We start from the raw sequence: 22425 nt of genomic DNA on the forward strand, positions 1-22425 counted from the left end.
TTCAGTTACTATTGAGTCGAGTCGCACCTTACCTACAGTTCGTTACCACAAACTGTTTGATTAAATAAAAAACAAGTTTTTCTATTAAAAGTAAGGAACAGCACTAAAACTTAAAGCAAACTGAAATTATTTCGTATATGTGGGGAAGGGGGCTTCTCTCTTAATACCCCTTTATTCCGAAAAAGTTCTACAAAAACTTTAATAAAGGTTCTAATCAATCGGGCCTTGTGTTTTAGGAATCGTTCTTAAAGAATAGAAACAAAAGGTCAAACTGTCGCATAAAGAGCAGAATATTGAGAATGGGGCAGTCTCCCTCATATACGGATTGCTCCTTATATTCAGTAGAAAAAACTTGTTCTTTTGATTTAGTGTTCTTTTTATCTTTTATTTAATGTGTTTTTAATTTAATTTCTTTTTTCGTTGCTCCTTACTTTCAGTAGAAAAAACTTGTTTTTTTTAAATTTAATTTCTGATCGTTTTCAGATAATCCCAGAAAATCTGCTCCCTCCGTGGAAAATCTCCCATGGAAAACTCCTCCATAAAATCTCTTTTGCTTAAAATTCTTCCACTGCGAAATTACCCCTGGACAATTCCACCTTCGCTGCGAAATCCCCGGAAAATTTCTTACTTACGATTTCGCCTGAAAAACACGCCTTAACATGCTTCCATTTGAAGAAAGACTTGTTTTCACTTAATTTCTGATCCTTATAAGGTCGTCGGGAATTTTCTTGTGTGGGAAATATTTCCCAGAAATCCTCCCCCCCCAATCGGAAGTTTCTCCCACAGCAAATTTCCCATGAAGAGTTTCTCCGGGTGGTAATTCCTCAATGGATGATTTTTCCCGTGGGACCCTCCTCTCTACGTCAAAATACCCCATAGAATTTCAACTCCGCAGAAAATTTCCCCCGGACAATTCCCCCCAAAGACTCTCCACATGTATAATGGGATCACCGACAAGAAAGTAAGACAAACAAAACGAGTTTTGTATACAAATTCTGGCAAATCCTCCCCGTGTGGAATTTCCCCTGGAAAGCTACCCCTGAAAGCCTCCATACCAATCGGAAATTTTCCCGTTAGAGAATATATTCCTAGAAGATCTTCTCCCCCCTGAAAATGTTGGTATACTTCCCCATAACAAATACTATACGTAAACATTGTGCAAATTTTGTAGCTTGTAGCCCTTCCTCCGGTGGTTCTGGGGAGTCATGTCATCTCCAAAGACATATACCCAATAGACATCTCCAATTGTACGTTTCAACTCTAGTGAATAAAATGGCTATCTCAAAAATTTGATCAGATAACTTTTCGGAAAGAGAGTGAGAGTGGGCTAGATACCCTCCAATTTCTTTGTTCACTTAAAAAGGGCACTAGATCTTTAAATTCTCGTTTGACTGAGCCCTCTCCTGGTATTCTAGAATCACTGGTTTGATACGATCATCCCTGGGGGAAATAAAACAAACAAATTAACATGTTTCTATGATCTTTCTTCTGGCAAAAATACAAAATTCCACAGTTTTACAGATAGGAGCTTGGAACCGCTACAATAGGCATCTCTGATATATTGAATCTGGTGGCTTGAATTTCAATAAAATTCATTGATTTTCAAAGGGTGTTTGTCCCCTTTTCCGAAAATTTGGCAAATGTTCTCAGGTTCATAGCCTTTGATTGTAACATTAAACTTAATAGATATTATACGTTTGAAATTGGAATACTAAGCCAATTTCTTTAATATATCTATTGATATCAAAATAATATTTTTAGAGTTTCGGTTACTATTGAGTCGTGTCGCTCCTTACTTTCTGTTCGATGCCACAAACTGTATGAAAATTTTCAAACTGACAAATTCACCCTGCATGCTTGACTTTTGTTTTGCTTCCAGACCATAGAGAATCCAATATTTATTTTATTAACATTTCATTATCAGTTGGTAATACTCGATAAATAGATAGATGTTTTTACCCGACAATTGGAAGCCCGGAATGAGTGCTAACCAAAAAGATGCGTGCTTGTTTTTAATCTTTACTGTTACGTGAGAGCAAGGAAAAATAAAATCGTTTATAGATGAAAGAATTAAAACTTCCTTTTTGCAGAACTTCAAGAGTTTTTGCAGTCTTCCTGAAAGGGCGAGCAACTCCAAAAACGTGTAAAATTTGATAGGATTGAAAGTAGTTAAGTAGATTTAGTACTAGATAAATAGTTTTAGCAGTACTTATTTGAAAAATGACGTTTTTTACAAAAATATATACCCAGTAGGGAAATATTTTGTTTTACGTCATAAATTTGCAAAATATGTCCCTTTTATGTCCCAAATTTCTAAAATGTGTCTTTTATTTCCCCTATTATGTCTTTGTGTCCCGGCACACAGGAATATGTCCTTCGGATATAAAATATGTCCAGCTGGCAACCCTGTTTGGGGACGACCCGTTTTCTGTTTGGCCAAGAAGCACAATCTTTACCAATCTGTCATCTTTCATCCGTAAAACACCGTCAAATGGCTGAAGAGCATGGTTGCCACCATGGTTAGTTCCCAAAGTACTACAGTTGCCCAAATTTGCGTGCTACACAGCAGTTTTCGGTGCTAAAGTCAAAAATTGACTCTAATAGTGCTAAAATAGCTAAAATAGCTATTTTAGCAGTTTTCACAACACTGAGCACGTGTTAGATTACTGCACGTAATAAAATAGTGCCAAAATAGCATGCTCGTGCCACACTGGTTAGGAGGGTAGACTGGTTATGGATGGTTGGATCTGTTCCTGTGTTTTGCGATGGCTTAGTGTGTCCACTTTGTTATAATCTCCGTATGGTAAACAGGGACATCAATTCAAACAAATGTACGGGGGGATCAAAAAATTTATTTTTCAAGATCTAAGGAAGGGGCAATTTTGATGTTTGAAATTTTTTCAATGAAAATGCCAAAAAAGTCTTATCAATGAAAATACGCAAAAATGGGCCGTATTTTAATTCAGGGGGTACAAAATACCCTGAGATACCTGCTCCCTCCCCCTAATCTGCACCAAGTGTAGCCTAGACATTTAAAAATCGGTAAGTTTTATAGTAGCCTATAAATGTGAGAGGAAAGAAAAAAATAACGTTGTCGGGCTTTTTTTATTGTTATTAAGGAACTTTGGCTGAATGAGGAAAGTTTTTTATGGCTATAAAAAAAGTTTTGTATCAAAAAGTTAAAGTCCCTACTATTTATGCATTTGAGGAGGTAATTCATTTTAGAAAAAAAACAGACCGCCCCCTATTTTGATGTGGTCACCAAAATTTTTGTCAGACTGGTAAAAACGTAAAAACAAAGAAATTTCAATAATTGATTTATTTTTTCAGTTTTGTATCCCCCCCTTAAAAAAGTATCCTGTATACGGTCTTGACTGTGAATAAAGACAATCTTAATTGTGCCCTCCCCTTCACAGCAAAACGTAGTTGTCAGAGCTGATTCTTCTTTCCTCAGTAATAAAATTTTGCACGGACTAAATTATTATTTTTTCTTTAATGATCAAATAATTATCTAAAACTCTTTATTGTGGCTTATCACGGCATCTTATGTTAAACTTTAGCTCAATGGATCATTAAATGTTTTCAATTGGGATTTGAGTAAGCTTGCAATAGAAATAAAGCACGGTCCAAAGTTATTATAATTAGCTTTAGGATGCCAGCGAAAAATTACCTTTGAATTGTCTTAAGGTGCCAGGGGCATATAGATTACTCTGCTATCAAAATATTTTATCTAACATTGACAGTAAGATCATTAATTAAAATAATCAGGTCAAATAATCAAAATTCCTTTATGTGAAATATTTTAATTATGAGCAATTAAGTGTAAATGAGCAAAATTTTACAAGCTAAATATATCTTTTCGACGTAACCTTAAACGCGTAAAGTTTGTCTAACGTCGTATGCGTAGAATCTTTTTAGACGCCAGCCGTTTATTTCAAAATATAATAACTGTAGTCTATATTATATATTTTTAGTTTAGATGGTAGGTAGATGTATGGTAGAAATGTCAGGTTTAATTCAAGTTAATTAATTGAATTAATTAATCTTTTTAATTTTAATTTTCGTCCTTTTCTTCAAAATGCCACTTCATACCTTTTTAATTACCACACCTCAGCGGTGAACATCCAGTATTTTTATTGGGTAGGGGGGCAAAAGGGGTCCATATCCGGATAGTAAAGGGACATGGGCTATGTAATAATTTTTCGTCAAATTACTGGGGCTTGGCCCCCCAACTTTAGTTCATATTATATGTTTTTATGATAGAAATGGAAGGTTTAATTCAAGTTAACTAATTAAATTAATTGATTTTTTTAATTTTAATTTTCGTCCTTTTTCTAAAATGCCACTTCACACCTTTTTAATTACCACACCTCAGGGGTGAACGTCCAGTTTTTTTATTGGGTAGGGGGGCAAGAGGGGTCCATATCTGGATAGTTAAGGTGCACGGGCTATTTAATAATTTTTCATCAAACTATTGGGGCTTGACCCCCCCCCCCCCCAACGAAGCCCCTGCCATACCCGAAACTACCAGGCATGAGGGCATTACTGGGCACATGTTCTTGAAATTATGCCTTAAAAGTTTTCTTAAAGTAATCTGAAAATTTCTCTTTTTTCACCTTGTATTGTTTTTCTTCCTCCCCCTGAAATGTGTTTTAATCCTCCCCCCCCCCTAAAAAAAACAAATAAAATTCTGGACAAGTGCCTGAATTAACGTAAACTTTGATTAGGCAGGGGTAATATGGATTTACTCAGAAATTTGAGATGTAGGACGCCAAGACTCGAATATGGATAATTTAGGGCGAGGAGGGGGGGGGGCATTCGTAAAGTACAAAAAATTGTGATTTATTTTATATATATGAGGTGTGATAGCGTAATTATAAACATTCTGGGATATGCGACGATGAAGGCACATCCCTACTCCTCGTATACTGTATTTGTTAAAGATTATTGTTTTTGAAGGGTAAATGACGTACAGCCTACCTCGATTAAAACGAAAGTAGTACAAAATGGTATTAAGAATAAAACACCAGTGAATGTCACATTTACTGAGTAATTGCACCATTATTCTCATTCGAATGAAAAAAAAAGACAGATGGCTTGGTAACCGAAAACACAATTGAGAATCAGTCTAGCGTTACCTCTGCCTTATTGTTAAGAGAAATTATCATAATTCTTAAGCAGGCTTTTGACTAAGAACTCTATTAATATTTCAGCCATGACTTGAACCGTCTTTTTGTCTATGCATTTTGAAAAATACACTACCCAATTTGAGTAAATTCTTCTCAGTGTTGCCACCCCTAGTGATTAGTCACTTTTTCTATTGATTTTTATATTGCCTAAACAAAAATCGCTAAATCAGCTCATAAATTACTAGATTATTGAAGAAAATCACTAAATCAACCAAAAAAATGTCTAAAATCTAGTGATTTTTGTTCTCCCCGGTTGGCAACCCTGATTCTGTTTCTTTGCGAGTATAACAATCGGTATAAAATAGGCTGCGTTTTTATGGCCCTTGGTATGAACCAAGTGACATAGCAATCGCAAATTCTGTCGGTCTGTCGGTCCCGGTTTTGCTACTTAGCCTAAGGCACTTCCAGGTAAGCTAGGACGATGAAATTTGGCAGGCGTATCAGGGACGGGACCACATTAAATTAGAAATAGTCGTTTTCCCGATTTGACCATCGGGGGGGGGGGGGGAGTGGGGGGCCCGTTAATTCGGAAAAAAATAGAAAAAATGAAGTATTTTTAACTTACTAACGGTTGATCAGATCTTAATGAAATTTGATGTTTGGAAGGATATCGTATCTCAGAGCTCTTATTTTAAATCCCGACAGGATCTGGTGACATTGGGGGGGGGAGAGTTGGGAGGGGAAAACCTAAAATCTTGGCAAACACTTAGAGTGGAGGGATCGGGATGAAACTTGGTGGGAAAAACAAGCACAAGTCCTAGATACATGATTGACACAACCGGAACGGATCCGCTCTCTTTGGGGTAGCTGGGGGGGGGGGCGCTAATTCTGAAAAATTAGAAAAAATGAGGTGATTTTAACTTACGAACGGGTGATCGGATCTCAATGAAATTTGATATTTAGAAGGATATCGTGTCTCAAAGCTCCTATTTTAAATCCCGACCGGATCTGGTGACATTGGGGAGGAGTGGGGGGGGGAACCTAAAATCATGGAAAACGCTTAGATTGGAGGGATCGGGATAAAACTTGGTGGGAAAAATAAAAAGGATCTTATGTCTCAGATGCTCCATTTTCGACTCGAATTGGATCAGGGGACATAGGGGGTTGGAGGAGGGAAACAGAAATCTTGGAAAATGATTAGAGTGGAGAGATCGGGGTGAAACTTGATGGGAAGAATAAGCACAAGTTCTAGATACGTGATTGACACAATTAGAACGGATACGTTCTCTTTGGAGGAGCTGGGGGTGTTAATTTGGAAAAATTAGAAAAATTGAGGTATTTTAACTTGAGAACGGGTGACCGGATCTTAATGAATTTTTTTATTTAGAAGGAATTCATGTCCCGACCAGATCTGTTGACATTGGGGGGAGTTGGAGGTGTTAATCTTGGAAAACGCTTGGAGTGGAGGAATTGGGATGAAGCTTGGTGGATAGAATAAGCAAATGTCCTTGATACTTGATTGACGTAACCGTACTGGATTCGCTCTCTTTGGGGGAGTTGGGGGAGGGGTTCAGTGATTTGAAGAGTTTGGTGCTTCTGGACGTGCTAGGACGATGAAAATTGGTAGGTGTGTCCGAAAGCTATACAAATTGACTTGATAGAGTCGTTTTCCCAGATTCAACCATCTGGGGGGCTAAAGGGAGAGGAAAAATTAGAAAAAATGAGGTGTTTATAACTTACGAGTGGGTGATCGGATCTTAATGAATTTTGATAATTAGAAGGACATAGTGACTCAGAGCTCTGAATTTAAATCCTGACCGGCATTAAGCCTCTGATTTTTCCTTTAAATCAGTCTATTAATTCTTAGAATTTTGTTAGAGCTCATAGCATATGAGCTCTTGGCTCTTCTTGCCTCGTCACAAGTGCCATATGAGCTCCTAGCTCTTGTTATTTTTAAGGTCCCCTTGCTTCCTAAGTCCAAGCCAATCTGGGACAACAAAAATTGTTGTCTCAGTTTAAAATGTCGCATATAAATCGAACCAACTTTCAAATTATTTTGTTTTCATTCAGCTCTGCCTGGCCCTGTCAGCATGTACTGTAAGAACAATGTCAACTAGGCCTAATTAGACTAAACAAAAATATTTCCTAATCCTAGTTCATTGGAAAAAAAGTCCTTGGCGTAACAAACTTTGTCAAGTTTTTTCCTCTACTGCGTAAGGGTTTCCATTATAAAATCAACAGCTATCAATTAGTAATTTGTATTATTATTAACCCCTTCCGCTCTTTTTACAACCACTCATTCTATATGATGTGGCCTTGTTTTTTTTCTCTTTTTTAGAATAAATTTGGTCAATTATTGGCACCTTTGTCACATTCCCCCCCCCCCAAGATTTTGCTCATTGGCTCCCTTGTCACATTGGGCCCCCTCTCCCCAAGATTTTGCTCTTGATCCGCCCATGACTGTAGGCGACGTTGGAGTGTTGCCTCTGATAATGCTTGTCGAAAATTGTCAAAGAAACCTTTTTGCATATGGAAAAAGCAGAATTGAACTAAACTTCAATGATGCTGATTGACCTAATTTGTTTTTGTTTTTTTGTCTTTGAACGCCGCATATGGTAAGCCTTCCGGCTTGCCGGATAGCATCTAGTACACAGCAGTAAATCTTGACAATAAAAAAAGAAAGAAAAAAAAGATCCTAGACAAAGACTTCAAAGATATGGCATATAGCCAGCTTGATGACAAACCTGATAACGAAGATATGCGTTGAAATATTTGTTGTGTTATTTTGTGTACCATCCCTGCGCTCAATACAGCTTATTGTAATCAGTTGGAACTGATTGTCAGCCAATGAAAATCATTCTCTTTAAGAGAGGATGATTTTCGTAAATAATTTCTGAGACCACACTGGCTAATCATGACAATACGAAAAAATCGCAAAGAAGAGAGAAACGAGGACAGTAAGAACCAGTGATAAACAGAGAGAAAATTATGCAAATATTTTGATCGAGACCTCCGCTCAACCGTCTGAATAATAATAAAAAAAAATGATAAAAAGTCCAAAAAACAATATAAAATTAAACCTTGTCCTTTGGGCTTTTATCTCTACTTTTGTATTATTCTGCACTTAGGAGGTCGGTTCAGCAGAGGTCTAAATCGGAATGTTTGCATAATTCTTTTTCTGTTTTTCACTGGCTGTTATTGTCCTTGTTTCTCTCTTCAATGCGATTTTTTTGTTTTCATGATGAGTTTCATTGGACGTCATTGATAAAAATCAATTGCATATCAATCAATTGAAATTGAGCGCGAGGCATTGCTGCAAGGTAGGTAATTTATCCTCAGCTGCGGCCTTTCTTCGTTCAGACCTTTTCGAGGTTCTAAATTGCCTGTCTACTTGTAAGATTACTTCCCATGGGAGAGGGTTTTCAGGCAAATATTGGGGATGTGGGGATTTTGAAAAGTAGCCCGAGTGTGAAGGTATGGCTGTCGACCAAAAAACATTTGCCCTGGCCTGTAGATATTTATAACTCATTATGCTGCTGAACTGAATCTCGCCCTTCAACACCGGTCAAAGAATTTGGCCGAGGGAAATATGAGTATTTTGCAATTGTAGGGCGAATTTTCATGCAAAGGGACCGTGATTCTGCAAAGGGACGTATCTGTGAGTCTCCAAAGGGACATACAAAGGGACATACAAAGGGACTGTAAATTTTCACAAAGGGAATCTCTCCACTTAGTGCAGGTATAGCCTAAGTAAAAAAAGAAAAAAAATACAAATTGTGTCCTTCAAAGTCCTATATGTACAAAAAAAATATTTGGCCCCATCCGTAGAGCCCTTTTCGTTAATTTAACCCGTTGCCCTTTAAAGGTAGTCGATTTTTTTTTTACACTGTCGAATTCTGTAGGTTTGTTTCCATAGATGGGGGGAGCATTCTTGAAACTGGATCCTTTGCCTGAAAAAAGTAAGATACTTGTTTGTTACACAAAACATGCTTAAGCATTACGTATTTTCTTGCTGATTGTAACATGAAAGAAACCCGGTTTCGTACCTACAAAGACAAATGACTCACCTCAGAATGCATTGGACTTGTGTAATTTCGGCTATATATTTACACATCAGGAGGTTATTTTAACCCTCCTCACCCTAATTTTCAATTTTACAACCAAAATTATATTAATATACAAGCTAAGCATTGCATAAACTGAATTTTATTTCGTTATGATTATCTAACTTCACTTTTGGAGGATGTTTGTTTAATTTTCAAGAATGAATTTTGGTTCTGTTTAATTACCAAAAGTATTTTCTCTCTCTTTAGTTTACAACCCTTGGTAAACCTATGTACAGGCCTGGATGTAGGATTTTTTTTGTGATTGGGGAGGGGGCTCAATATTAAAAAATAATTTTATTTGATAATTTGATTGAGAATTCCCCAGAAATTCCGGAGAATTTAGGTCTTCCTGGGGCGAGGGGGGTTAGCCCCTCCCTTCTGTTTACGTTTCTTATATACATTTTAGTCAGAAGGTTGCCTTTTCCGTTCCTTTGGGATCAGCTATGTTGGCCTAAGACAATTTGGTTTTACAATAAGTTATCAGTAGTAGTAGCATTATTTGTGTCCGTAATGAATTTTACTTATAATTTTTAATAGATAAAATATGCGCTTGAAAAATTTAAAGTAGGCCTATAAAAAAATCAGATTGACAACCAAGAAGATATAATACTTGTCGGTTATATAATACACACTCGAGAAGTGAAGTAATGCCAATGGAATATAACAAAATCTGATGTAAATATAATAGTTTAGTAGCACATATGGGGCATATATTTGCACACTAGAGGGAGGGGGGTATAGCATAGCATATATCAAATACGTAACCTAACCAAAATACCAACTAAATACTTAAATAAAATATAGCTACAATCTATTTTCCAACCAAGCCAAAGCTAATTATCTGGTATAAAGAAGTTGCTTGACCATTTTCTTATATCATGTTCGCATCATTCGCGATCGAAATTCTCGAGTGTCTGTTATATAACCGACACGTACCGAAGAAATTTCTCCAATCCAATTTTTTTCATGTAGTTTACTTTCGCACCATTTACTTTTACAACTGCTTACATTTTAAATATTCGGGAATGTATTGTGTTCTTGGAACTCCCCTCCCCGTCATCTGTTTTTACGTGGTGTGCGGGTTCTCTCCTCCTGCCCATAGAAGTTGGCAGTTTGAGGGTAAAAAACTAACTGAATTTGTTGTTCTGCTCGACGAGAACATACGTTTTCAGATTGAAAGCCATTAAAAATTTCTCCAGTGCATGCTCTGTTTTCATCTAATATACTTCCTAAAAATAAATTGGATTTTCTTCCGATCAGTATGCAAAAAAACATAATAAACACCTGTCCGACGTCTGTTTTAATCAAAAGAATGTTGAAATTGAACCATTTGGGCGTTAGTTTATTTTCTCATAAAATCACGCATATAACTGAAGCACAACAAATATCATACTAGTTTGAACAAGCCCGAAGCAGATTATGAAACATATAATATGATGAAGTTTAAATTTCGCAAAAGCGTAAACAGAATTTTTTTTAGGTCTTGATAAATTTTTGGCTTCGGCAAGAGTGTAGAGTCCAAATCCTCGAAGGAGGATTAGACGAATTATTCGGGGATAAAGGTAAGTCCGATGTTTATATTTAAAATTTCATATTTATTGCTGTTTTGACAACTATACCTGTTACCAATACTCAAGGGCATACGTCCCTGAGAATATAGGAAGGTGAATTTTTTTTAATTGTTTCCAATGAAGATACAATTAAGATTTTGTTTTTAATTTAGTGGGAAGGTAATAATTCCTGTTTTTTTTTAAAGAAAATACAGAAGAGGTATTTTTCAAACTCTGGGGAGGTAATCGAACTACATTTAATCTTTAATTTTTTCAATGAAAATATAAAAAAAGACATTTTTTTAAATTTAGGGATTGCAAATCTAGGTATATTGTGGTGAAGGAAAATCTAAAAGAGTGCTCAGCAGCGGTAACGACCGTAAATGGTAAAGTGACGGTTCAGTACAATAAGTCTTTGTGGTCTTTTTCCGGTCTTGAATGACGCTACATTTTTAGGTTATTTAGGTTTCATTGTTTCTATATATATATATATATATATATATATATATATATATATATATATATATATATATATATATATATATATATATATATATATATATATATATATATATATATATATATATATATATATATATATATATATATATATATATATATATATATATATATATATATATATATATATATATATATATATATATATATATTTTAGAGAAAGACCAGATTTTTAGTAGTTCCCCTGAGTCCCCGACCACCGTGGCTGCCCTACATATAAATGTATTTAGGCTACTAGTCAGTACAGGGGTAGATCTAAAACAAAATCTTGAGGGGGGGGGGTAATGTGACAAGGATTTCCATACGCAAAATCTTCGGGTGGGGATCTGGCAAAGGCGCTAATATTTTACCAAATTGAGAAAATTATTTTAAAGAGAGTGAAAACAGAAAAGAAACAAGGAATAACCGCTACTGATCAGTAATGTATATAGGCTACTAATCAGCGCACTGGCGGGTGGATCTAAAGCAAATTATTGAGGGAGGGGTAATGTGACAAGGGTGCCAATAAGCAAAACGTTGGGAGGGTGGGGGGCAATTCGACGAGGGTGCTAATATTTGACCAAGTCGATAAAAATATATCTAAAAACGAATGAAAAACTGAAAAAAAAACAAGGAATAACCGCTACTAATCAGTAATGTATATAGACTACTAATCAGTACATTGGCGGATGTATCTAAAGTAAAATATTGAGGAGGGCGTGGCAATGTGACAAGGGCGCCAATATTTGACCAAATTGACAAATTTATTTTTAAAAAAGGCGAAAACAGAAAAAAAGGAAGGAATAACCGCCAGATTCTCTTTTTTTTGGGGGGGGGGTCACCCCTGGATCCACCAGTGAATCAGTGCAAGTAACTGCGAAAACTGGTAAAACACCATTACAGTTCCCTTCCACGTGCCCCGCTAATGGGTAGTTTTAGGTGAAAATTTTCCAACTCGGGGGAATCTCATCTGTTCCAAGTTTGGTGACAATTTGGTGATAATTTGGTCTTGCCATTTGATCAAAATCAATAAAATTTATTGTTAGCAATTGAGCCAAATTATAAACCGCTTTCGTGTGACCAAATTAGCCAGTAGTTTAAAAGGAAGAAGACTTTTCTAGGCCTAGTTTTTCAAGCTTGTCCCCCATGGACCTATGTCATATATATACATGTATGTGTGATTAATAAATAAATGAACTTAAACTAAATGTAGTTGAACTTGACGAGTGTACTCATAATGTAAAAATAAGGTATCTTTTGAGAATCGGATCGCGAACATTTTCCAAATTGACACATTGTCTGCAGAGGTAGTTATAAGTTAGGAACAGAGAACACACTTGCCCTGGATTCAGGAACTTTTTTCCAACAAATTTCAAACAAATAATCTAACGGTTAAAAATCATTTTATAACTTTTAAAATTTTATTGATGAAATAGAGGGCGCAGTTAATTATGAAAATAATTAACTTATTAATTAATTAATGAAATAAAAAGAAACTCAAAATATATAAATAATTATTATTAAATGATACGTTAAAACTTAAATTATTTATCAACTAATTAACTGAAAACAGTTGTGTTAATAAATGAAGATTTGTCAAAATTTGGCCTGAAAATTTTGTGGGAGACAGGGGGTGTGTGTGTGGTAATCAAGATTTTGGACGCAAGAGATTCCAAAACCACTACTGATTGGCTGCAATGCTAGGTGTGGGGAAGTGCATTTTATTTTAAAGTAGCCTAGTTACATCTTTTCCTGTCGGAAATAGGGTTAAGACAATCTCCATGTCAAAGAACGACTCAAATACTTCTCAAATACTTCAAAAAAAGAATGGATGAAATACGGATGTTGTTAGATAGAATTGCTTATTCATTCTTTCACGCTCTCATTTTTGTGTGTTTGATGTTTAAGCACCGAATGTTAAATCTTTCTTATCCTTCCTTTTCTCTTCCGCAATCTGGAAATAATTTTCTCCATTCATTTTCTCTGAATGATCTAATTGTTCTACATCCCTTGAAACAAGTGCTTTAAATCTGATTGGCCATTGATGTGTTAATGACAACGAACGTCTGATGAACTGTTTAACGTAAACATCAACTTTTTCAAGGTCATAGGTTTATGCCAAAAGTAATAAAATGTCTGTTTTACGACACATATAAAAAGCACCCTCGCCGTAGACACTTTTGTGAGGGTTGTAAAAAGGATATTTTGCCACCTTCCTCTAGCACAATTTGAATTCCCTTACCCCGCCCCCCAAATAAACTTGAAAGTTTCAAGTCGATCCTCTTGCCTTAAGACAAAACGGGTTATATTTACCAAGAAAATATGAAATTTGAAACTTATTTTTGGTTTAATGAGATGGCTTTAGACCTCAGATATTTGGTGTACAACATTCCACAGTTGTTTCAGAGCTGAAGTTGGATGATTGGCTGGGAGTTACCGAATAGTATTGAAAAATAATTAAAATACGACAAATCCCCCCCTACATATTGAAAAGTATATTGTATGCCCCCTCCCCCGTATTCGTATGAATTTATTACACGAACAGACATTGGACGGTTAAACCAAAAGCTATTCTGAAAATTAAAAGGTGAAATTTCTTTAAAGTAAATGAATTCAAATTTTGTTTAATCTAGTATCTAGTTTAGTGCACATATGTTGTGTTAACCCTCATTGTTTTTTTTTTGTGATGCGTTTTCTCTGATTGATTAGGGTCGAAGGTAGGGGTCAATTCGGGCAAAAACCCTTGACAATTCAAACTTCCTTGAATTTCCGGGCACTTCCTAATCAATTATCTTGCTTTTCTTGTAATTGCCCTCTCCCCCTTCCTAGGAAAAGAAACTCATTTGTGACTTCCAATTTCGTTTTTTATGGTACTTGGCATATACCAAGTGACATATAGCAATCGCAATTTCTGTCGGTCTGTCGGTCCTTATTTTGCTAGTTCGGGCACTTCCAGATAAGCTAGGATGATGAAATTTGGCAAACGTATCAGGAACCAGACCAGCTTAAATTATAAATAGTCTCTTCCCCGATTCGACCATCTGAGGGGGGGGGGGTTGAGGGACGGTTAATTCGGAAGAATTCGGAAAAATGAGGTATTTTTAACTTACGAACGGGTGATTGTATCCTAATGAAATTTGATATTTAGAAGGAGCTCGTGCTTCAGAGCTCTTGTTTTAAATCCCGACCAGATCCGGCGACGTTGGGGGGAGTTGGAGGGGGAAACTGGAAATCTTGGAAAACGATTGGAGTGGAGAGATCGAGATGAAACTTGGTTGGAAGAATAAGCACATGTCCTAGATGCGTGCTTAAAATAACCGGGCTGGATCCGCTCTCTTTGGGGGAGTTGGGGTGGATTTTCAGTGCTTTGGCGAGTTTGGTGCTTCTGAACGTGCTAGGACGATGAAAATTGGTAGGCGTGTCACGGACCTGCACGAATTGACTTGATAACAGTTGTTTCCCTGATTCGACCATCTGGGGGGCTGGAAGGAGAGGAAAAATTGAAAAAATAAGGTATTTTAACTTACGAATGGGTGATCGGATCTTAATGAATTTTGATATTTAGATGGACCTCGTGTCTCAGAGCTTTTATTTTAAATCCCGACCTGTATTAAGCCTCTGATTTTCCTTTTAAATCAATCTATTGATTCTTAAAATTTTGCTAGAGGTCATGCCATATGAGCTATTGGCTCTTCCGACCTCGTCACAAGTGCCATGCGAGCTCTTAGTTCTTGTTTAACATGCCATCTGCAAACACCCTCTCATCAACATTTGTCAGCAATAAAGGACGCCGAGTGTGTACGCTTCTATTTAGTTTCATAGGTCACCATCTCGCCGTAGGTGTTAAAATTAAATAAAAAAAAACTAGTTTTTTTAACTGAAAGTAAGGAGCGACATTAAAACTTAAAACGAACAGAAATTACTCCTTGTATGAAAGGGGTTGTTCCCTTCTCAACGCCCCGCTCTTTGCGCCAAAGTTTGACCCTTTCTCTCAATTCTGCTTTATTAAACAGTAAAAAACTTTAGCGTAAAGAGCGGGGCGTTGAGAAGGGAACAGCCCCTTTCATACAAGGAGTAATTTCTGTTCCTTTTAAGTTTTAATGTCGCTTCTTACTTTCAGTTAAGAAAACTATTTTTTTGTATTTAATTTCTGAACATTTTTGAATTAATGTATGTTTGATTTTGGCTCTCCGCACATAAATTATTAAAATAAAATTTGCATATTAATTCTTTTTTTGGCAAAATGGGTTTCTCTTTATTTTTATCTGACGATTTTGAGAAATAAGGGGTGGAGAAGCAGGCCTTAACTTTTGTCCCAATTCTTTAAGAATTACCCCTCAATCAGAAAGGCCGTAGAATAAATAGTTGAAATTACTAAAAACACTTTGGCATAAAGAGCGAGGTATTTAGGAGGAGAAAAACCCCTTATATGCGTAATAATCTCTGTATGTTTAAAGTTTTACTGCTACTCCTTACTTTCAATTGAAAAAAAAACTTTTTCATGTTTATTTTTCATTGTTTTTTTTTTATAGTAATGCTAGAAAATCCTGCGCCCTTTTCAATGAATTTCTCTTCCCCCATGACATATTCCTCCAAGGAAAAATCCTCCCACCTAGCCTCCTCCCCTCAACCCCACTAAACCAAAAAAATCCCCCTGAAAACGTCTGTACACTTCCCAATAACCACTATACCACTATACCTATACTGTATGTAAACACTGGTCAAAGTTTGTAACTTGCAGGCCCTCCCCCGGGGACTGTGGGGGAGTAAGTCATTCCCAAAGACATAGTTATTATGGTTTTCGACTATGCGGAACAAAATGGCTATCTCAAAATTTTGATCCGTTGACTTTGGGAAAAAATGAGCGTGGAAGGGGGCCTAGGTGCCCTCCAATTTTTTTGGTCACTTAAAAAGGGCACTAGAACTTTTCAATTCCGTTAGAATGAGCACTCTTACGACATTCTAGGACCACTTGGTCGATACGATGACCCCTGGGGAAAAGAAAAAAAAACAAATAAACACGCATCCGTGATCTATCGGGTGGCAAAAAATAAGAAACTCCACATTTTTGTAGATAAGAGCTTGAAATTTTTGCTATAGGGTTTTCTGATAGGCTGAATGTGATGGTGTGATTTTCGTTAAGATTCTATGACTTTTAGGGAGTGTTTCCTCCTATTTTCCAAAATAAGGCAAATTTTCTCAGGCTCGTAACTTTCGATGACAAAGACTAAATTTGATGAAACTTATATATTTAAGATCAGCATTAAAATCTGATTGTTTGGATGTATCTTTTAGCATCAAAATTCCGTTTTTTAGAGTTTCGTTTACTATTGAGCCGGGTCGCTCCTTACTACAATTCGTTACCACGAACTGTTTGATTACCACGAACTCTTTGATAAACTGCGACTCCGTTGCTGTCGTTTTTTTTACCGCCCAGTGTGTACGTCGCAATATAATATACATCAATAAGAAACGCTTGGTAAAAAAACCCATAGTGTGTCTTCACTTTTAAGGGGACGAACGAAGAACCAGGTTAAAGCAATTGCCACTTTATTTGTTCCTTTATCCCGGGTCAGTGAAATCGCCGGTAACGACATTTTTTTCATTTGTTTTTATTATTAACAGAAAGTGAACCAGCTGTCCTCCCCTATACTCGGTTTTTCTATGATTGCTTCTAAAATACAATACTAAAATTGGAAGGTTATATTTGCCAAAACGGAAGCCTTTTTGTGCATTCTACTTGTTTCTGTCAAGAACTTGAAGGTTTGATCTTTCTATTAATGTAGAGATTATTGTGTGAGAAGCCTTACATGCCCTAGTTTCAATTCTGTGTACTGCAAACTTCTCACTGGAAGATGGTCATAGCATTATTTATTGGAGTATATTTAATCTACTTAATTATTTCCACCTATTCCATGTATTTAGTTTTTGTGTTATATAGTTTTGTTTTATTTGTTTATTATTAGTATTGTTTTTAATTTATTTCTTTCTCCTTTTTTCATCTTCTCTCGGTGAATGACTGTTTTTTCTTTAGTAAGCGATTCGTTCGTCTTCCCCCTTCTTTATGTTCCTATGAGCCTTTGGGGAAATAGTAAAAATGTAATATTGTATTTGTATTTCATGACGAATAAATTTTACCGGACAAAAATCCAAAGATAACCAAGCAAAACTTTCTAGACTTTCAAATTCTGTAAGCATAAGAATCTAGAGGTGGTCGAACCAGGGGGTCTCCAATTATTATTATAGGTAAGGTATTTAATGTTAGTAAAAGGACTGCGTGTGTTACTTCAAAACAAAATGAGTTCAAATTAAATGTGCAATAAGTCTTTTCAATGTGTAATAAGACAGTCAATATCAGTAAATAATAAATATCAAGAAAGTATTATGTTAGTTACAGTTAAAAAAAGAAGCAAAAATGAAAGAGTATGCACTCAAAGACTTTGCACCATATGGTAACTACGCGTACTGTGAAAAATGCTGATTGCAAAATGTCCAAGAAAGTCAAAAATGTCCCAGGGCATGAGTAGTCATTCTTAAAAGTATCGAGGGGGATCAAGCTTCAGACGTAAAGAGAGGAAGGATGAGAAGATGGTATCCCCCTTTTATACGGAATACTGTCTGTTCACTTTAGGTTTAATGTCAATCTTTACTATCATTTGAAAAACAACCTGTATGCTTAAATAATCAATGTTTGCTAATAGTGAAGGGGGATACCGCCCCTCAAACCCTTTACATTAAAGTTCAATTTTTGCAAAACAATGCTTTGAGAAAAAGGCCTTTCTTTTAAAAAATTAAATAAAAAAAAGTCTGTTTAACTGAAAGTAAGGAGCGACATTAAAACTTAAAACGAACAGAAATTATTCCCTATATGAAATGGACTGTCCCGTCCTCAACGCCCCGCTCTTTACGCTAAAGTTTTTTTTTATTGTTTAAAAAGTAGATTTATGAGAAAGAATCAAACTTTAGCGTAAAGAGCGGGGCGTTGAGGAGGGGACAGCCCCTTTCATATACGAAATAATTTCTGTTCGTTTTCAGTTTTAATGTCGCCCCTTACTTTCAGCTAAAAAAAAATTGTTTTTTATTTAATTTCTGAACGTTTTGAATTAATGCAGGTTTTGATTTTGGCTCACTGTACATGAATAACTAAACGAAATTTGCATATTAATTTTTTTTTTGGCTAAATGGCTTTCTCAAGATTTTGATAAACGATTTTGAGAAAAAATGGGTGGGGGAGGGGTCCTAATGACTTTCTCAAGATTTTGATAAACGATTTTGAGAAAAAACGGGTGGGGGAGGGGTCCTAGTTGCCTTCCAATTTTTGGGTCACTTAAAAAGCCATTAGAACTTTTAATTTTATTTACGAATGTTTGTTAGTAATAAATATACGCAACTTACGAGTTAAGTTACATAACGAACTTCTATATTCGTGTATTCTTATTATGTATATGAGGGGATTCGCCTCCTCGTCAATTCCTCACTATTTACGCTAAAGTTCGAATTTTGTTCCAGTTCTTTAAGAATGACAACTGAATCACAAAGGCCGTTTAATAAGAATAAATAACTCTTTTGAAATTCCTAAAAATACTTTGGCGCAAGGAGTGAGGTACTGAGGAGGGGACGAACCCCCTCATATACGTAATAATTTCTGTTCGTTTTAAGTTCTAATGTTGTTCCATACTTTAAGTTGAAAAAACTTGTTTTTTTAAAATTTAATTTCTCTTTTTTTAAATAATGCTGGAAAATCCAGCACCCTCTTTATGGCTATCCTTTTCCCCCATGAAAAATTTCTCCATGGAAAGATCAACCCACGTAACGCCCTCCCTTCTCACCAAAAAAATCCCCCCTGAAAACATCTGTTTACTTCCCAATAACCAATATTATATATAAACAATGGGCAAAGTTCATAACTTGCAGCCCTTTCCCCGGGGACTGTGGGGATTCAGTCGTCCTCAAAGACATAGTTATTAGATTGTTCGACTACGGTGAATAAAATGGCTATCGCAAAATTTTTATTCGGTGACTTTGGAAAAAAATTAGCGTGGGAGAAGGCCTGGTTGCCCTCCAATTTTTTCGGTCACTTAAAAAGGGTACTAGAACTTTTAATTTTCGTTTGAATGAGCCCTCTCGTGACATTCTAGGATCACTGTGTCGATAATATCACCCCTGGAAAAAAAAACAAATAAACACGCATCCGTGATCTTTCTTCTGGCAAAAAATACGAAATTCCACATTTTTGCAAATATGAGCTTGAAACCTTTACAGTAGAGTTCTCTGATACGCTGACACTGATTTTGTGATTTTCATTAAGATTCTATGACTTTTAGGGGGTGTTTTGTCCTTTTTCTCGTAACTAATGGAAATTTTCTCAGGGTGGTAACTTTTAATCAGTAAGATTAAACTTGATGAAACTTACATATTTCAAATTAACATAAAAATCCGATTCTTTTGATGTATCTATTGGTGTCGAAATTCTGTTTTTTAGAGTTTCGGTTACGATCGAGCCTGGTCGCTCTTTACCTCCTTACTTAAAGTTCGTTCCCACGAACTGTTTGAAAATTGTAATTTTTAAGACTAAGCTATCGTCTCGACAGCCTAAGGGGGTAAGCTTTCCCCCTCAGTACCCAAATGCAAATTTCGTCGTTTTATACATACACATACATTTTCTTCGTAGTGGAGGGAGATCAAAGGTTAAAGCCTCGCCTCCTCTCCGCCCCCAAGGCTAATACCTGGATATAGTGCTACAGGCTATATACCTTAAATCCCTTTGGCGAACTAGATAAGTGGTGCTGAACCTACTGTAGAAAATCTTACTGGATCCCCTTGTTTATTCTCCATTTTTGGCGTAATTAATGTGATTTCTAAAAGTCATATTTCAGGAAATGTTTTCGTCCAAATATGAACAAAAACCAAACGAAGTTATAAATTAGAAATCAATAAAAACTATTTTATCTAAATATTCGCTCATTTTATTTAACATATCCCCCATAGACTGTTTCAAAATGTAGTCCTAAAACGCTCTTTGAGGTCATGATTAGTCCCACCTCCAAATAAGACTTTGTTGATCAATTTCCTAATAGATTTTGCACAACTATGTATATTTTATTGAATAATCGGTCCATAGTAACGGTTCATTTCTTACGGATTACATGGCTGTTTTTGGGCTAATGATACTTTAGTCAAAAAGTCTATTTATTCCATTAGTCCTGTCTATGCACCAACATAGCCTTTGTTCTGCAGATTCTTGTTCGATTTTTTGTACGGTTTCTAATAGGCGTCATATAAGATGTTGAAAAAAAAAAATAGTTGCACCAGTTTCAATCTTTGGAAGGGGCTATTAGACCTCGCGGAGGAGGTAAGATGCTCAGAAAATGCACATGAGGATTCGGAAGCCTTGTAGGGAGATCCCTTGGCCCGACTCTGGGAGGGATTCTTCTAAAAGCAGTTTGGTAATTTGTGGTTTACTTTCAAGGTAAATTGTGGTCAACTTTTTAAGATTCCACATTAACATTTTTCGTCAAAAAAGAAAATCGGTTCTTGGGAGATACTAAAAGGGATGCATTTTTACAGGAAGCAACTTTGGAAATGCAATAAACAGAAGTTTTCTAAATCTAATGAATCAAGATTTTTTTTTATGACAGGGCCTAGTTCAGAAAAAGAGCCTGCGTAAACATCAAGGCCGTATATAGGGGGGACCACCCCAAAATTATTGTTCAACTCATAAACCTACTACTACTACTACTAGGCTACTAACAACTCACTGCAGCACCAAGCAAGCACCAGCACTCACTGCAGCACCAAGTCACCTGAGGCCAGCACAGCCGCGCACGCTCCTCCGTAACGAAAATACGTGTAAACAAATTTTCGTTTTTTCGTAGAGGCCCTCCTCAAAAAAGACATCGCCTGAACAAAAATCCTGGCTACGTTCTTGATCAATATCATCTAAAATTTGCACTTTAATTGAAATCCCAGTCAAATAAATCATACTTTGCTGGAATTGAATTACTCTACTTGTTCTGAGTCGCATTTTTGTAAAAATGGTATTGCTTCATGAGCACTAATTTAGTTGCACTAATTATGTGCACTAATGAAGTGTGCTTAATTTTAATTAACTTAAGTGTGCACTAATTATGCACATTGTGAACAAGTAAAATTTGCCGCAGAAGATTTATTTCAAATATTAGTTAATCAGAATGAAAATAAACAATGTCACTATATTTATTTGAGATTGCTGCATAGTCCTTTGGCCTTAGCCCTTTTAGCCCTTTAGGTCTTATTTAGCCCTTTAGCCCTCTTTAGGCCTCTCTTTTATACGATCCTCTGATCTGTCTCTCATTATTGCTCACGTGAAATATCTGTGGTTTCTAATTTATAGAACAAGCTACCAGACTGCTTATAGGAGAACCCCCCCTCCAGAATCGGTACAAGGGATCTCCCGACAAGGCTTTCAAATCTTCAGGTGTTTTTTGAGCATCTTACCTCCTCCGTGAGGTCTTATCTGTCCTTACAAAGATTGGAATTGGTGAAACTATTTTTTTTTTCAACCTCATATAGGCCTATGACGTTTATTATATCAAATATTATCCTCATAATTTCAGATATCAACCTTTTTTAAATGCTTAATAAATAAGGAAAGTTTGGGCGGGAGAAAGCCCCTGGGTCCTGACACCCCCAAAGTTTTAAACTTTCTTGAAATTCCTTGGCACCCTTGTGTAAATTGTCAATTTTTTTTTTCATTATTGTCGTCCCTCCTCTCCCGAATGATTTTATCAGAGGCACATGACCCTCCGCGGGGTCCTCCTCCGTGAGGTCTTATTAGTCCTTCCAAAGATTGGAATTGGTGAAACATTTTTTTTTCAACCTCATATAGGCCTATGACGTTTATTACATCAAATGTTTTCGTTATAATTCCAGATATAAACCTTTTTTTAAATGCTTAAAAAATAATGAAAGTTCGGACGGGAGAAAGCCCCTGGGTCCTGACACCCCCAAAGTTTTAAACTTTCTTGAAATTCCTTGGCACTCTTATTTAAATTGTCAATTTTTTTTCATTCTTATCGCCCCTCCTCTCCCGAATGATTTTATCAGAGACACATGACCCTGTGATGTAAATTAGATTTTATCCAAACACAAGTTTCTCAAGCA

The 22425-nt window shown here is 36.2% G+C and overlaps 1 protein-coding gene across 5 annotated transcripts in view; it reads left to right on the plus strand.

Moving 5' to 3' along the window:
• LOC136043906 (uncharacterized) overlaps positions 1-22425 on the plus strand; it is a 305479-nt gene that overhangs the window by 14619 nt on the left and 268435 nt on the right. For 4 of the 5 annotated variants that reach the window (XM_065728944.1, XM_065728942.1, XM_065728943.1 and 1 more), the window contains exon 2: positions 10716-10797. The exons of the other annotated variant lie outside the window; for it this stretch is intronic. The gene's annotated coding sequence lies outside the window, so the exon portion shown is untranslated. The remainder of the gene's footprint in view (positions 1-10715; positions 10798-22425) is intronic. 5 annotated transcript variants of the gene reach the window in all.

Source organism: Artemia franciscana, chromosome 2 (assembly GCF_032884065.1).
Source record: "Artemia franciscana chromosome 2, ASM3288406v1, whole genome shotgun sequence".
Taxonomy (NCBI): domain Eukaryota; kingdom Metazoa; phylum Arthropoda; class Branchiopoda; order Anostraca; family Artemiidae; genus Artemia; species Artemia franciscana.